This window comes from Adiantum capillus-veneris, chromosome 4 (assembly GCF_014529385.1).
Source record: "Adiantum capillus-veneris isolate H3 chromosome 4, ASM1452938v2, whole genome shotgun sequence".
NCBI classification, from domain to species: Eukaryota; Viridiplantae; Streptophyta; class Polypodiopsida; order Polypodiales; family Pteridaceae; genus Adiantum; species Adiantum capillus-veneris.
The window spans coordinates 43,912,967-43,927,595 of NC_140934.1; the positions used below are offsets into that span (position 1 = coordinate 43,912,967).

Sequence of the window (14,629 nt, forward strand, 5' to 3'; positions counted from 1 at the left end):
GTGACGAGATGAACAAATTTATGTGAGACAAGCCCAGACAGATTCGGAGCCAATTGAACACTAGAAGCTCTTGAAAACTTACCACCTGAATTATGACCGTGCATAAAAATAAATCTTGTACTTGTCATTTTAGGGCCCCAGGGACCCTCAATATGAGGGGCCACAAGGGCGCGCAAATCAGCCATCCAAAAATTTTGGATGGCTGATTTGCGCGCCCTTTTGGCCCCTCATGTTGAGGGTCCCTGGGGCCCTAAATGACTATTTTTTTATGCATAGCGATGAGATAGAATTGGGCAAATTATTGTATTCATAGCAAATTCCCCCCCCCCCAATGGCAAATAGCTAAACATTGTATCATGCCATGCATTAAAGAAAGCTTGTACTTGTCATTTTAGGGGCCCAGGGACCCTCAACAAGAGGGGCCACAAGGACGCGCAAACTGGCCATCCAAAATTTTTTGGATGGCTAGTTTGCGCGCCCTTGTGGCCCCTCTTGTTGAGGGTCCCTGGGTCCCTATGGCTAGTTTGCGCGCCCTTGTGGCCCCTCTTGTTGAGGGTCCCTGGGTCCCTAAAATGACAAGTACAAGCTTTTTTTAATGCATGGCCATGAGATAGAACTGGGCAGTTTAATGTGTTCATAGCAACCCCTCCCCCCCCAAATGGCAGATACCTAAACCTTGTATCATGCTTATCAACCATTTTTTACTTCCTTGTGTCCATCCCCTGTTCTTGGAAATATCTTGGTCCCTATTTGTGCCTGGATGGGCATTCTAAGCGCCGTTGTGGTCCCTCTTGTTGAGGGTCCCTGGGGCTTCAAAATGACAAATAGGAGCTTTGTTTTAATGTATGGCAATGAGATAGAGTTGTAGTGTTTAATGTCCGGAGTATTCACTATGTCAAAAATTTCCTATATCATGTGCGTTCACCACAATGGATTGAAAGTAGCCCTTATAGGCCTTACCTACAGATGTTTCTGTAACTTTAAAAGAATATAAATTCCCTTTTGTTGAACACATGTGCTATGTTACATATACTTTAGTGAACTCCCAAGGTCAAAGGCCTCACAAATTTTGTGCACTCATAACATTTAGCACTAGAAATCAACTAAACAAGGAGCCAATTTTTACTTCCTTGTGTTCACCTCGTGTTCTTGGGAATGTTTTGGTTAAGCCATTTCTTTGGTATTTAAAACCACATGTGACCCCTATTGTTATAGTATCCGACCAAAGGTTTCTTGATTAGCAGTTATATAGGTTCGAGTGATACATATCTTCTATGTTAACAATGCATGTATCTATAATTTATGTTTACACTTTCTCTATCCAAATGAGCTACATAGTAAAAATCAAATCCGCAATTCAACAATTAAGTTCACAAGGTGATAGCTATTGGTATTATCTTTAGCAATACCAAATAAATAGCTACCAATAGCGAATGAATAGGGATATTTAAGAAGGTTTGATACAAAAACTTGTCAACACTACTCAAAAAGTGGGTTTGATACCAAAAACTTGTCAACACTACTCAAAAAGGTGGAAACTCAAAGGCTTTATAATATATATGATGAAACAAGAATCAATAATAAGTCACCCCTATATATCTACACCTCCATCTCAAGTTGTCATTTCTCTAAGTCAAGCTTGGCATAGGCATAGTATGGAAACAATAACATTTTGGAAAGCAAGAATTTAGCTTTCTCAACTTTTGAAATGTTGCTATTGATATATATTCAACATCCCCAAATGAGGACATCTTGACAAAGGTTATGAAAAATAAAATACTCTCACTTAGTGCGACACCATTTAACAAAAAGAAATATTTATATTGCATTTATAGAGGAATCCAGCCTCATAAAAATAATTACAAATGGAGACAATGTTGTTGCTGTTAGGCTTCTCTTACAAGTATTTGTCTTTCTCATCTAGAGATTCATATACACGAGTATTTGTGTGTCTATGATCCTAGGGAAGATAGTAGTACTACAGGGATGGCTTTTCTAAGAGCTCCTAGAGAGTACCTATTGGTTCCAGATTCTACAAAAATCATACTATTCTTATCAAAATCTTTTAACACGGTAGTGAAAGGTTCCTCAGAGAACAAAAATAGAGTGATTTCCATCTCTGCACATGGTTGCTTGCTGATGTCCTCTTAAAACAAGTTGACTCTGTAAGTAAACAACAGATTATGTGAGCACAAAGTTATAAAGTACAAAATGATATCATTCTAATAATTTAATGACAACTATACAAAGAATAAATTATAAAAAAAATCTTTGATGACTCTCCATAGATAACACAACTTACTTACATTGTGAGACTCAATCACATGCTACAAAACTATAGATGGCACACCAAAGCCATCAACAAAATAGCACCACCCAATGTTATGAGGTGTGAAGCTTAAACATTGAAAGCCATAAAGAGGCTAATTCCCTCCAGCATGATAAACTTAAAGATGGAGATGATCTTAAGCTCTGAATGTAAGCTACAAGGGTAGTTTTCTCACCATTCTATCTTTATGTTGGAGATGAATCCTTGCAATCCCATGCACTATTCACACCTCCTGTTCTTGTGGTATGCAAGTCATGTGAGTTGATGCTTTTTCCACCTTCGGGAGTAGAGGTTTCCATGTAGTGCGAGTGAATGAAAGTAGAAGGAGGAGAATCTTGTTTCATGCTGTAATGGAGGTGAGAGAAGGAAGAGGAGCTAGCTTGGTGTGGAACTATGTGGTGGGCAAGGGGAAGAGATGGGGGAGAAGCTTGCTTGGTGCTACAATGGAGATGGGAGAAAGCTAGTAGAGAGATAATGTTGGACTATAGGGGTTGCATGTGGTTGTTGCAGCCATGGAGAGCTTGGAAAAGGGTTTGTAGAGAGAGAAAATCACTTTTAGCTATAGAATAGGTTTGGAAAGACTTTGGAGGGTGGAAAATGATGTTTTGAATATTTTTGAAAAAAATTAATTTTTTGGAATTTTTTAGTGCACGTTTTTGACTTTTGGAGGTCAAAAATACTTTTTTGACCATGAAATAGGTTAGGGGACCTTTTAAGAAGGGAACACTTAAAGTTTGATTTTTTTTGAAAATTTGAAATTTTTAGTGTATTTTTAAATCCGGGCCAAAAAGTGGGGGAGAAAAGGTCAAAGTGGTCCCCCCCCCCCCCCCCCCCCCCCTAGCCACCTCCCTTACCTTCTCACTAGGTAAGAGGCCATTAAGAGGTGTAAGGCTACCTTGTCCCCCTACTTTTTTGAGGGTATAGACTGTATCCACCACCCTCTTCCTATTGGCTGGCCTCTAATTAACCTTAATCCCAAAGGGTCCCTAGAGGGTTCATATGTTTCGTAATGCAAGGTGAAGGCATCAAGAAGGTCAAGGTGGAGGCTCTTAGGGCATCCCAATTTGTCCCCCAATTCAAGACCTTAATTGTAATTGTCACTAATTGTAATGGGGTGGGAGAGGCTATATAAAGAGCCCCCCATCTCAGCCCAAAGGGACTTGAGCCCCTCTCCATTGTAGCATGCCCTAATTAGGCTCTTTGTGTACCTCTAGGCTACCATCATTTTGGCAGGGTGATAGTGTTTACACAGTAGGAAAATTTTGAACTCATTTTTGGGCCTTTTAAGAGTGCCACATCATCAAAGTTGTACAAAAGAAAGCAACCCGGTAGACCCCTCTAAATATTGCTTAGAACCCCATGATATGACCTATAATTGGAAAGTTCTTGAAAAATGGATTCTAAAGAGCCAAGGTCCGAAAAGTTTGGATGACTTCTATGAAAGTTATGCCATTTTTTTTCAATCAGCCAGGTTTTGTTACCGTTACGGTAATCTAAAATCACCTTTTTCTAGATCTACATGAAGGCAATGCCTGATACATGCATGCTACATATCAATAGATAGCATTTGAAGAGTAGATTCTAAATATCCAACTTCCGACAACTTTGGATCTTATTTGCAAAAAATTTACCGATCCCCACTTTTTGAAAGCTATGCCACATCAACAATTCTTACAAGGCCCATTTTTTAGTCCAAACTTTTTCTAATGTTCCCATGATTGTAGCTAGCATGCTTGATTTTTGGAGGCTTTGTGTGTGTAATCACTCCCTTGGTGGAGGTGTGAAGGTTTTCCGTTTGATTTTCCCTTAATGAATGATTAATGCTCAAGTTTTTATTTTGTTGTGATGAATGCATTTACATTGGCGTGGGTGCGTGTAGCAAGTTTTGGTAAGGCTTGATCAAGGCAATTCTAGTTATATGTGTTTCATCCTTCTCCCACATCCATTGTCAAGCACATTTATTCCCCACTTTCTCTTCTCTTTCCTTTCTCCCTTCTTCTTCCTCTCTCCGTCACCCTCATACGCATATTTGCTCCGCATGCATAATTGCAACCATTTGTACGGTTAGCCAAGAGAGGTTTTGGAAATAGGCACCCCTTCAAACCTCACTCCAATAATTCCTTCCTTGGATCCTTGGTGGTGGCTCTCTCTCTCTCTCTCTCTCTCTCTCTCTCTCTCTCTCTCTCTCTCTCTCTCCATTAAGGTTGGTTGAAGGTGTGCGTGAGCACAACTCCTTCCATATGCTCAAGGTGATTCTCTTCCATAAAGATGTCATTCTCAACAAAAGAGCATCAACTCTACTAGCTCTTGGTTGCATCCTAGCCGCATAAAACGCTAGGTGGCGTCCGTTCAATACCCCCTCACCGCGAGGAATCCAAGTAGTACCTTGGTATACATGCCACCGGGTGCGCTTTGTGTGCTTCATTTTGGTGCCCCCACTGAGGAGGGCTACATAGACCTTCAGTTCACAAACAATGAAGGTGTGCAATTTTCAACATGGACGAGTGGCGTGAGGAGTTTGCAAAATGGAGGACAGAGGAGGAGGAGGAAGCTCTAGAGGCTCTGAAAGCTTTCATCAAGATCTTGTTGCCTGGCTGTAGCGTCATCAACATTCAAGAAGTAAGTCCCTCTCCTTGCCTTGTTCGTGATCGTCGCCGATGAAGAAGAATGAGGAGAAGAGATTGATTTACCTCTCCTCTTAACCTATGAATGCTCCAATAACCCTTGATGCACACACAATTGAAATTCTCTACATCAATACACACGAAAGTACCATAACGCACATTAAAGGAAGAGAGAGTACTACTAGACCTCTCTTTCCTAAAAAAGTTAATTAAGAAAAAGAAGATCACTTCCACACCTAAGTGGCCTAAAGCTGTAGCACGTGCTCAAGCGTGAAGGTGACATTTGGTCCCATATCATTTAGTGGGGGTTACATGACCACTTTTGGCAAGAAAAAAGCCACCGAGCAACCAACTTCAACATCAAACCTACAACCACAAATTTCACCCCTAAACCCTCATGACGCAAAGAGGCGGAGGCTTGCCTATAAGATTGCCGCTCGTATGCGTGTGATCCCAGTGCACTTTGTGAACCTAGACACCACCAATCCTAAGCGAACCTCCTGTCCATGCGAAGATTTCTTTGGATATTGTCCAAAGTGCTTTGGTGATCGGGTGAAGAGCCTTCCCGCTTTACCTTTGTTGCTAATTTTCAAGAAGTTATTTCAATCTAAAGAGACCGTCCTTGTTGATGATGTTTTGCCAAGCACTACAAAACAAGTAGAGGCAACACCATTAGGAAAAATATGAACCCTCTAGGGGGCCTTTGGGATTAAAGTTAATTAGAGGCCAGCCAATGAGAAGAGGGTGGTGGACACACTCTATGCCCTCAAAAATGTAGGGGGACAAAGTAGTCTTACACTTTTTAAATGGGCTCTTACCTAGTGAGAAGGTGGGGTGGGGAGCGGAGGGGGGGGGGGGGGTTGGCCATATGGAACCTCCAACTTTCCTCCTTTTTGATCCGGTTTTGAAAAAATCCCAAAAATTTGAAATTTTTCAAAAATTTCAAAATTCAAATTTCATCTTCTGAAAACCCCCCTAAAACTATTTTATGGTCAAAAAAGCATTTTTTGATCTCAAAAAGTCAAAACGTGCATCCAAAAACCCTAAAATTCAAAATTTTTAAAAAACTTTTAAAAAATCTTTTTTTGCTATCCAGAGCTCCCCCAAAATTAGTTATTAGGCAAAAAGGGATTTTCTCTCTCTAGAACCCCTTTTCCAACCCCTCCTTGGTTGCAACCATCACACTCATCCTCTACTCCAACACTCTCTCTCTTTACACCATCTCCATTGCTGCCGCAAGGAAGCTCCTCTCTCCTCCCCTACCACCTTCCATTGCCACACCAAGCAAGGCTTATCCACCTTCTCCTCCTAGTGCCACACCAAGCAAGGGTTGTCCACCTTCTCCTCCCATTGCCACAAGGGTTGACCATTTTCTCATATCACTTTATCACACCTACATTGTAGCAACAAGCAAGATTCTTCTCCTCCTCCTAGTTTGCTTTGCTCAACCATGGCCAACTCTACTTCGCAAAGGCGACCAAAGGATGAGGTCACAGCACTTGCATGCCACAACACTAGAGGTGTAGATGATGAGTGGGTGCCACAAGAGTTCACCAAAGGTGCTTGGGTATACATGCAACCATCTGCTGTTGGCCCTCATCGTGTGTGGAATCGTGCAAACTTGGATCTTCATTGGAAAGGAAAGCTCCTTGGCTTCAAGAACCGCAAAGACAAGGGGACCATAGCCATTGTGCAACATGTTTTCTCAATGTCAACCATGCACTTGCAACAACCACCTCGATTTCCAACACATTGTTAGTACATGTTTTAAGAATACAAAGCTAGGTGTGAAATCACAGTGTAATGTTATTATGGATTCATACTTAACATTTGTCATGCATATATAGTCATATTTCCATCCACGTTGGTGGAGGAGCAGCCACTACATAGTCTCTCCGGCACATTCAATGCTATACATGCGGATATTGGAGCAATAATGTTCCCGCATCTTTGCCCAACCAAACTGGTTCAAAGAAGGATTTTCTTCTATTCTCACTCCTATATTGTCCCTATTTCTACACAAGCATTTGGAACGCTTGAACCCATCAAAGTAACTTCCTTATTAAGTATGGAGTGGCCGGTCCCAGATTTGTGGTCGGTAGCATCTTTCAAGCAAAAGATGATAATGGATGTCCAAAACTCTTTGAAATACTCTAAAGCTTCTAGGTCTGTGGGCTTGAGCTGGTGTTTGCCTATTCATTGTTTTGTGCACATTTTTGAAGAGTTTGGATTTGTGGAGACTACCACAATGCTTGTATGTAAAGATGCGCATTACGAGGAATTAGGAAGGCTTTTAGAAGAGGACTGGGGTTTTGTGGAGGGCATGCACAACGGGGACCGGTACCGTTGTAAGGTTGGAGCTTCAGGTATTGGAATGCGCTATTTGAAATCCCGCACTTCCTTGTACATACGATTTCACTATGATCGTTGGATGTGCAAGCTTGGAGTGTGGACTCCCTTACAGAGTGTAGACGGTGCTATTGCAAGCTTTGACATTGCAGTGAAGATGCCCAACGATGCTTTGGAGGCAGTCCAAGTGAACAAGCATTGGACTCTCAGTAATGTTCGAGAACATTTGGTTATTATGGGTTTTGAGGCCCTTCAACAAGCACAATTTCGTTTACAAGGTCACAAGGTGAGAATCTTTCCACTAGATTTTCAATACATCATGGTTGGTCGATCATTAGATGCTTATTGTAATGAATGTCCGCAGATTGGGAAGAGAATGGAAGACAAATTGAAGGTCGAGGAGGACTGGGGGATAGATGGAACTATGCTATCGATCTTATAACTTTGTAACTCTTGCAATTTTCATATTGATCCCCGCTGTAATCAACATGATTTGCTTCGGCAAATCATGCCTTTGAATATAATTTTTTGCATTGGGATGAGAAATCATTTTTTGGTGAAAGTGCCTTTTTTTTTAATGTCTTAAAAAAAGGGTACATTATAAAAGGGGGGCCACCTAACTCATTCACTATTTTCACTTTTGCAACTCCTGAGCTCCTCCACTCTCTATCCACACCCCAGGCTAAACATGGATGCTGCCACAGCCTCTGCATCTGTACCCACATCCACCCCTTTGTCACGCTTCATCCTCTTCCTCGAGGACACCAAATACAAAGGGAAGTTGGACCTCCACACCTTTTTTACTCGTCTCCCTGACCTTGACGCCACAGTTGCCCTTCACATGGATGCATTTGAGGAGATTTCTGCATTCATGGAGGAGCACATCATAAAATATTCTGTATCTATCCCCCCACATGCAGGGATCTGGGTGCCTTGCGATCTTTTGCGCTATATACACAAAGGTGATCGTCCATTCGCCAAGGCGTTGCAACGATTCCAAGAAATTGCAACCAATGCAGGCCATTACTTGGACGAGCAAGCCCCTGGGGTGTCAACGCTTAAGAAGCGCAAGGTGGGGGTGGAGTACCTTTCTCGGCTCACAACATTTATCTTCTTGGTGAGCGAGGAACCTGATTTGGAGGAGCTCCGCTTACCACACCTTCAAGTTGGGTCCTTTATCAAGGACACCAAGGAGCAGCAGGTTATCCCCATGAACCCTGCAGCGGAAGGAAAAGCACACCAGCTGGAGTACCCTAGGGGTCTTGAGGAAGTGGTTGAGAAATCCATAGTTGCGGCTGGCCCTAGTGACACTCCAGTGCCACTACCACTGACGGATGTGGCTATCCTAGAGGTAGAAATTAGCCGCTTCTCCTCAGTGTTAGTGGATAGGGAGGAGTTCGTGTTTCTCCATGATTTGGAAAAAGCACTTGGCCTGCGCATGGATGAATGCTTGAGCGTGCTATGCAACAGCAGCAAATGTCCCTTAGACAATACGCCAGATGTCCTAGAAAGTAAGCTCTTGCCAGATGGGGACTCTGTTGCTGACACTATTGCAGTTGTATGTGTGGAGGTCCTGGCAACAGAGCAGTTGCACGTGGCTGATGAAGATTTCCAAGCCATGCAAGCCAAGGTTGAGGCTGCTAGGATGCCTATGCCATTATGCAACCTCCCATCTGATGATCCAAAGCTTGTATCTGTGGTGCATGGGACCATTGACTTGGATGCAAAGGGCAACAGGGAGGAGGATGACAAGGAGCAGGAGGTAAACTGTATCCTAATTTTCATGTTACTATTTTATCCTTCGTTGTCTTTTTTCTCAACCTTCATTGGTTTATGACAGGATGTTGTGGAGGTTGATGATTTTGCTGCAAGGACGGGTGGCAAGCGGACGGGCTTTGGACCTCAAGCTTCCCTTGCGCATTACCTCGGACAACTCCCCCCTGGCGATGTGGCCATTATCCATAATGAATTTACTCCCCAAGCCCCTTTTTTGACTTGGTCGTTAAAAGCTTTGAGCAAGTTTTTGTGTTTGAGTACCATTGCTTAAACTGCGCATCAAGTGTGTTCCTAGTGCGTAGATCCCTTGTATGCACAGCGTTTGGCACTGGCTTTCGTGGTAAAGTGCTTGCCCAGATAGGGATACATGCTTCCATTGGCTCAACTGACCCAAATGCCATAGCGCAGTCCCTCTTGACTGGGGAGTTGCCTTACGCGCAAAATAGGTGCCAGGAAATGGTCAAAAAAATTCTGAACTCCTCAGATACATGATGTAAAATCACTGTGCTAGAAGGAATAAAAAATATTTGAAATTGTCTCTCTATATTGCAAATTCTTTTCAATCTGATTTTTCAATCTTGAAAATTGTTTCAACTGGTGATATGAATTGTTTTTTGACTTTGTTATTTCAAGGTATGTAATTGCAGTCAATTTGAGTATAATTGTGATTTTTAAGTACCCTAGGGGGTTAGATTAGCCTATAAGCTGCAAAAGATGCCTGGCCACAAAGGCACGCAAATGGCCCATCCATCAGTTTTGGATGGGCCATTTGCGCGCCCTTGTGGCCAGGCATTTTTTTGCCCCTTATAGGCCAATCTACCCCCTAGGGTACTTAAAAAGCACAAATTTATTGCAATGGATTGGTTTTGCAGCATTCATTTAAATGCAACCTTTTTATGGCAATTCCAGTATATGTTCACACTCAAGGACACTAGAAAAGCTCAAATCAATTATGAAAGGAAGTTTCCAGCAAACTATCACTTGCTTTAGTTCTACCTACTACACCCTTGCACCAAAAAGTCAAATTACATTGGACACTTGGTTTCCCAATATGTTATTTGTTTTGATATCCTATAAGGAATTCAAAGCTTGAAATGACCAAAAAAAAGGTGTCCATAAGGATCCATATAAAATATTGATGCAAAACCAATCCATTGCAATAAATTTGTGCTTTTTAAGTACCCTAGGGGGTAGATTGGCCTATAAGGGGCAAAAAAAGGCCTAGCCACAAGGGCGCGCAAATGGCCCATCCATCAGTTTTGGATGGGCCATTTGCGTGCCCTTGTGGCCAGGCATTTTTTTGCCCCTTATAGGCCAATCTACCCCCTAGGGTACTTAAAAAGCACAAATTTATTGCAATGGATTGGTTTTGCATCATTCATTTAAATGCAACCTTTTTATGGAAATTCCAGTATATGTTCACACTCAAGGACACTTGAAAAGCTCAAATCAATTATGAAATGAAGTTTCCAGCAAACTATCACTTGCTTTAGCTCTACCTACTACACCCTTGCACCAAAAAGTCAAATTACATTGGACAGATGGTTTCACAATATGTTATTAGTTTTGATATCCTATAAGGAATTCAAAGCTTGAAATGACCAAAAAAAGGTGTCCATAAGGATCCATATAAAATATTGATGCAAAACCAATAGGTTTTAGTAAATTTGGTTATTTTAAGTACCCTTGGGGGTAGATAAGCCTACAAGGGGCAAAAAAAGGCCTGGCCACAAGGGCGCGCAAATGGCCCATCCATCAGTTTTGGATGGGCCATTTGCGCGCCCTTGTGGCCAGGCCTTTTTCTGCCCCTTGTAGGCTTATCTACCCCTAAGGTTACTTAAAATGCACAAATTTAATGAAATTGACTACAATTACATAGAGAACTTGAAATTACAAAGATAATAGACAGGGTAGACACAACTGTTGATCATATTGTCATTGGAAAGTCAAATCATTACAAAGATAAGGGTGTGCAATACAAAAAGAGGGGTAACTTCGGCTAATACTCGAAGTCTCGTCGCAATCGTCGTGCAAGCTGCATATCTTTTGGCTGTATTGTCACTTGCTTTGCATGAATGGCACATAGGTTGGTATCTTCCAACACTGAAATGATGTTGGCCTCTGCAGCTTCTTGAATAGCCTCTAGCGCTATTGCTTGCATTCTATACTGATTTCCATAGCTTTGAAGCACTTCCTTCACAGTGCGAGCAAAGGGGGCGCGTCGAATCAAGAGCTCCGTCGTCTTCTGGTAGTGGCGGATTTTTGCAAATGCCCTTGCTATTTTTCGGCACCGCTGCGGTTGTCTTGGGGGCACTTGCACATTTGCTGGCGGGCGGCGTGAAGGCTTCTTGAAAAACTTAGACTTGCGTCTGTTTACATGCTTAGGGGCTGGTTCTGCAGCCTGTTCTGATTCTTCCTCTTCCCTTGGTTGCCGATCTTGTCGTGTGGGGAGAGCTCCCTTGCCTTGAGGCAATGTCTTCCCCCCAACGGCCACCCGGTGTGTGCGCAGTATGTTTTCTCGCAGACATGGTGGCTCACTCTCTGATTCGGTGTCTGTATTGACCACCCGAGTCCTGGATGGTCCTGCTTGTGATTGGGGGCGCGACGGCTGCTCCCTATCGGACTCTGATGTTTGCTGGCCCTTTGCTTCTCTCCAGCGCTGGGCACGTTGCTTCATTCTCTTTCTAGGTGTTATATCTTGAGGAGGTGGAGATTCAACAGTCCTTGATGACTCTCGTGCCCTACCACCATGCCCACTACCAGAAGAGTTCCTGGAACGGCCAGGTGTTCGTGGCCGTTTTCTTGTGCCTTTAAGCCATGACGGCTTCTCACATCCTTGGAGGGTGTTTTTGTTGGCATGCGGATGCTCTTTCGTGGTTTGTTTGGTGCGCGCCATTTCGTTGGTAAGAGCTCACCTGTTCTTAAGAAATGAGTGATTTATGAGAGCATGCAATATTTATAAGGGCCCATTTAAAAAGGGCCCTGTTCACACTAATTTTTTTAAAAGAAGTATTATTTTTTAAATAAACATGTCGCTAAGAGTTGGACCCTGCGTTCACGTTTAGTGACTCGCGCAGTATCCACTTTGATCCTTGTCGCACTTTGCATCGCCGCCATGCAGCATGCTTGGTGGGACCTTGCGACATTTGCCACTTGTTGCTATGCTCTTGACGACTCCATTTGCGCACTTCAATAGCAATCTTGGATTGTCGCGCACTGGGTAGGTATGGATGCCAATAATGACAATAATGATCCATGGATGTTTCCTTTCCATTTTGTGCGTCATATGCGTGTTAATATATGCATTGATAGGAAATTATTCTATCAACAAAGAATAGCCTTGTTGTTTGGAGCTGAAAGACTTGGGAGAATCTTGCGCTCTCCTCACCCTGTCATTCTACCCTTAGTAGATTATTACCACTCCTTTGATGTGTCACTACTCATCCTATTTTGAGCTAGCTATGCTTAAGCTCCAAATTGTACTTATCATACTCTACTTTCAATAAATTGGAGTTGTTTGTGTAATTGTGTACTCTCTCAGTTACATTATGGCCTTCCCTAATTTTTATGGTAAGCCTCGGGAGGTTGCTTCAAACTTTTTGGATAATTTGGAAATGGAATTTTTAGTGTCAGGAAGGGATGATGAGGCCACAAAGCTAAGGGCCTTTCCACTAGTCTTAAGAGAAGGTGCTAAAGTATGGTATCAAACTTTGGCACCTGAAGAAAGAAGAGATTGGGAAGCCTTCAAAACGGCCTTCATCAAAGAATTTGGCCATCATGAGCCTCCAGAGGAGATATGGAGACAACTCTTAGAGCTACGCCAAACATCACCCAATGACTATAGAAGCTATGAAGGGAAGTTTTCCAACCTGTGGGAGAAGTGGTGGGCATCACTAGGCGAAGGGGAAAGGGCGCTAGAGTGCCTAAAGGAGGACTGTTTCCTAGCAGCCATCCTTCGAGAAAAGGTAAAAGGTAAATTACCAGAAACCTTTGAGAAAGCTATGAATTATGCAAGGGAGAAGGATAGGAAATTAAATTTCCAAGCTCAGCTACAAGGAGGAATGGAGCCTCCACCGCTAGCTCAACCTATGGCAAGGGTAGTAGCAGGGACAGGAGAAACAGACCAAGAGTCCTCTCAACAAGAGCTGCTTCAACAAATCACCAATCAGCTAGAGAGCCTATCCATCAATTTGGTTCAAGGTGTAAGGGCTCCCCAGCCAAGAAATGAACGAAACAGACAAGAAGGAAAAAGGAAAACCCGTGAGTACGTTTGCTACAATTGTGGAGACGTAGGTCACGGCATGTATTATTGCCCTCACCCACGACACTATCAAGGAAATGGTAATCAAAGATGACCTCCCCGCCAACAAGTCACCCCTCCTCGAGCAAGGCCGCCAAATGGACAAAATACACATGTGGCTCCACCAATTCAAATATTGAGACCCCTTCCTCCACCACCACAAGCACCAGCAGAGATCCCTCCACTACCATCAGGTGGGGAGGATAGGGCTATCTCTGTCATAAGTCTTGACAATGGTAAGGATAAAGGGAAAGAAAAAATGGAGGAAGCTCTTGCCATGACAATAAAGAGAGTTAGGTGACAAAGAACTGATGAAATGGAAGCTTCAGAGCTAGATAAAGGGAATGAGGGTTCCTCCCAGGTGATAGGAGACAAGAAAAGGAAGAGTAGGTCAAGGAGGCACATAGGAGTAGAAGACTTCCCACTTGGGGTGGGATCCATACCCTATGACCTCATAGCAGATGTGAGTAATCAAGGACCAAAGATCTCATGGCAGCAACTCCTCCACCTTTCCCCAAAGATGCGTAGAACCTGTTCTAAGATGGTTAGCACCAGGAGGGCTAAGGAAAAGTTAGTTGGGTCCATTAGTGCAAGAGGCATGAAGGATATTGTACACTTCATTGATGCAGATATTAAGAGTCAGCGAGTCTCCAATGTGTATGTGGATGGTGGAGCCGAGATTTGTGTTATGACAGAGAAATTGATGCACAAGTTGGGTTTGGAAGTAAACGAGTAGACTTCCTCACAAGCTAAGATGGAAAATAATGTAAGTGTGGCTTGTGTGGGAAAGGTTAATGGAGTTAAGGTTTCAGTTTTTGGTGTGCCAGTCTCAATTGATGCTTATGTGATCCCAACTAAGGGGGAGGGCTACCCATTAATTCTTGGAAGACCTTGGCTTATGGCTATGAAAGCCAGGCAGGATTGGCAGATAGGTTGCCTTGAGTTGCGCCCAAGTCATAAGGCCAATGGCAAGAAACAAAAAATTGTGTATGACATGAAGCAGGGTAGATAACAAGACCTGGATATGGAGACTTTGGTGTACGAGTGGAGCACAAGAAACTATTCTTCGTTTAAGGGTGAGTTTTTGAGGAGGATTCTAGTTTTTTGGAGGTAATGGGTATAGTACTACGAGACCCTGAAGGAGAGCGTAGTCAAGACTCTCTAAACAAGGAGGAAGTCACAGGCCTAGAAGAGATGTTAGCTAAAGACCTACTAGAAGAAGAAAAAGGACCCTATTTGCAGGTACTATAG

At 42.9% G+C, this 14,629-nt stretch overlaps 1 pseudogene; it reads left to right on the forward strand.

The window, feature by feature from the left end:
- The first annotated feature begins 13,694 nt into the window (after nucleotides 1-13,694).
- Nucleotides 13,695-14,390, forward strand: LOC147459059 (uncharacterized; annotated as a pseudogene).
- The last annotated feature ends 239 nt before the right edge of the window (nucleotides 14,391-14,629 follow it).